The sequence below is a fragment of the Echinops telfairi genome, unplaced genomic scaffold (genome assembly GCF_000313985.2).
Source record: "Echinops telfairi isolate 266 unplaced genomic scaffold, ASM31398v2 ScPeMD7_7420;HRSCAF=8458, whole genome shotgun sequence".
Classification (NCBI taxonomy): Eukaryota; Metazoa; Chordata; class Mammalia; order Afrosoricida; family Tenrecidae; genus Echinops; species Echinops telfairi.
This window is the reverse complement of record NW_022111320.1, coordinates 23,099,570-23,103,025: the sequence shown is the minus strand read 5'-3', so window position 1 is coordinate 23,103,025 and position 3,456 is coordinate 23,099,570. Positions and strand designations below refer to the sequence as shown.

At 41.4% G+C, this 3,456-nt stretch overlaps 1 pseudogene; it reads right to left on the bottom strand.

Annotated features, from left to right (window-relative positions):
• Window positions 1-2,682: 2,682 nt before the first annotated feature.
• LOC101640582 lies at window positions 2,683-2,949 on the bottom strand (annotated as a pseudogene).
• Between the last annotated feature and the right edge of the window lie 507 nt (window positions 2,950-3,456).

The window sequence follows — 3,456 nt, the reverse complement described above, 5'->3', positions numbered from 1 at the left end:
GAGTTTTGAGTAACCCAGGAAATTTCTCTTATCATCAGGCATTAGTGTTGTTATACTAATGAGCCAGTATTGATCCATTATTTTTACTAAAGTCTGTAGTTTGAAATAGGAATAATTTCAAGCTGCATAACTGCACTTTTACACAGTTATGGGTCTTTTGATAAATATCAAATAACTATACCCATCATTACAGTATATGATTTCACTGACCTAAAGACCCTGAGCTTCACCTATTCATTTCTTCCCTCCATCTTTATCTTTAATCAACATCTGTTGGTTTATTTTCACTTAAGAGTTTACTTAAGGGCTGGGGTGTAAGTAGTATGATTATTTTTCTCATTCAGTTGGCTCTTGACCCCCAAACTTTTTGTCCTTGTGGCACACCACTGAAAAGGAAACAAGGGATTGTCAAAGGTTCAGAATTCAGTGGGTGCTCTGCTGCCTGTCTTTCATTGGACATGCACCCAGGGGAACCTCAGATGTTTCTATCTATTCTTTAGGAACATAGGAGCAGACCCGAAGCCACACAATATCATGGAGAGTCTGAAGAGCAGACATGGCTCCACTGCTAACACATCATTTAAATACTTACTGTTTGAGGAGAGTGCAGGGAGGGAGCCTATGTGCATATATACATATGGAAGGGAGTCATTGAATGCCATATTGAATGAGTAAACCAAAAATCAGACCACTGCCATTGTGTTGATGCTGATTCCACCAACTTGTATCAGATTTCCTACAGCGGGAAGCTTTATAGCAATGGCCAGGCTCCTCTTTCTGCCACAGATTGGCTGGTGGGTTTGAACCACCAAGCTTATACCTAGCTTGTAGTACCACAAGGATACCTTATATTCTGAATGTATCATCATGTATTTTGTGTTCCCCCTATGAATAAAACAACGATATTATTCTTAAAATTTTAGCAATCATATACAAGACTGCAATGACATACTTGGGCATACATGAAAAAGCACTGATGTTTAGAGGCTTATAAATAAAATTGCCAGGTCATAATATCTGATGATGGAGTAACTTGACTGTGTCTCTGGAAATGGATGCTGGAGGAGCTCCATATCACACATCAGAGCATGCTTAAGGGCTTGATGCGGAGCACCAAGCTCCAGAAAGTGACAGAATACCACTTACGATGAGTCAACAAGGAGATGCAAAGCTGGAAGTGCTCACTCTCCATTGCCAAGAAATTTGAAGCCACTTAAGGGTACAGGTAAGAGCTGGAAACCCAGGGAATCCAGGACAGATAACCCCCTGGGACAAATACTGAGAGTAGCCATACCAGGAGGGGAACAGGAAGGTGGGAGGAGAAAGGGGAACCAATCACAATGATCAACATATAACCCCCTCCCAGTGGGATGCACAACAGAAAATAGGGTGAAGGAGACAGTGTAAGACATGAAAAAAACAAAACCCAATAATCATTTATAAATTATCAAGGATTCATGAGTTTGGGTGGGTGGGGGAAGGAGGGGGAAGTTTAGAAGCTGATACCAAAGACTCAAGTAGAAAGAAAATATTTTGAAAACGATGATGGCAACAAATGTACTAATGTGCTTGACACAATGGATGGATGGATGGATGGATGGATGGATTGTGATAAGAGTTGTATGAGCCCCCAATAAAGTGATTTAAAAAGAAAAACACAGTAGCAGTACATCAACAAGGATCTTACTGAACTTCTAGCTGGATTAAGAAGAGGGCACGGAATGATAGAAAAAATGCTTACCTGTGTTTCATTGGCTATGAAAAGTCATTTCACTTTGTGGCTCATAACAGATATGGATATTATTGCAAAGAATGGCTAGTCCTTAAAACTTAATTGTGCTCATGTGGAATCTGTACATAGACAAAATGTCAGTCATCAAACAGAACAAGAAGACACCACATGGTTAATTTTTTTTTTAAGTAGGTGCCGTGGTTTTACACTGTCACCATACTGATTCACTATATATGCCAAGCAAATAATCCAAGAAGATACGAAGAAGAGCACTCTACAGGTGGAAGACTCATTTCATTAGCAACTTGTGTTATGCAGATGACTCGATCTAATTTGCAGAAGCACAGAGAACTCAGAAGCAGTTACAGATGAAGATCTAAAACAAGAGACGTCAGTGTGGATTGCACCGCTTTGTACAGACCAAGAGCCTCAGAATCAAAGCAGCAGGCAAAGTCATCTTACAGAGGGAAAATATTTAAGGTATCAAGGATTTCAAGTCGGTGGATCCACAATTAATGCTCTTAGAAGCAGCTGTCAAGAAATCATGTAACGCATGTCATTGGGCACATCCCCAACAAGACATCTTTTAAAGTGTTAAAGAGCAAAGATTTCATCAGTAGGACTGACCCAGGCCTTGGTATTTTTTTAAAAGTATTTTGGTTATTTTTAGCTGAAGGAAAACAGACTTTTCCAGGGTGCTACAGGTGAACTGCAGGTCAAGCGGAGGCAGGGTGAGGGCTTTTCATAGTTCTTGTTCTGATGCCCTGGTGTGAGGGGAGGGGCCTCTTGGAAAGAGGGGTTCCACAGGTGGGCTCCGTGGGACAGCAGCTCACCCTTGGTCCCTGGATTGCTTCCAGTGAATGGTTACACTGGTAGTGGGTTGGCATGATTCATGCTTGGGAGGAGAGGGGGTGTGAAATTCAGGACTCACATAAGGAACCAGGAGTGGCTCACTCTGTTGGATTCTGAATCACAATCAGAAAATAGTCTTTATCTGGTGCAAACATAATTTCATTTTCTTGGAATGAACTCGGAAGAAGGTGAGGTCAATTCTGCTACAGTGCTCCTTGCCGTTAAGATGACGGTGTGCATGGAGTTGGCCTACTGTGTGGTGGTGGGATTGTCTTGATGGGAATGCCTTCTGTGTTCACCAAGAGGATCCCTTGCAAGCCCTGCAGGCCCTGCGGTCGCTTCAGGCTTTCTTCCTTCCTCGCCATCTCAATGCAGTCCCCTAGCTCAACATCACCAGCACTTGGCCCAGTCCCACCCTTGTATTTTATAACATTTCATGCGCATTTGAAAACAAAACAATAACCAAGGAAGACCAAAAAAGAATGAATGTCTTTGAGTTATACTGTGGGCAAAGAAAAATATACCATGGCCTCGCAGGAGAACAAAGAAATCTGTCTTGCAAGAATTACAGCCAGAATACTTATGCTTCTTACTTTTTTGTAATCATTTTATTGGGGGCTCATACATATAGAACCTGCTTGGATCTTAGGGTCGCCATAAAAAGATAATGTCAGGAGACTTTTCATTTTTTATGGCAATCTAAGGAAAACTTTTCTATTTTAAATAAGTAGTTAAAAGTAAGATACCAAAAATATGTTTCCATAGGGTCAATTCCAACTCAGAGTAGGCCTCTTCCTCCATCTGAGAAGCTGGTGGGTTTGAACTACCAACCTTGTGTTAGCAGTCCAATGCTCACGTGACAGCACCAAAAA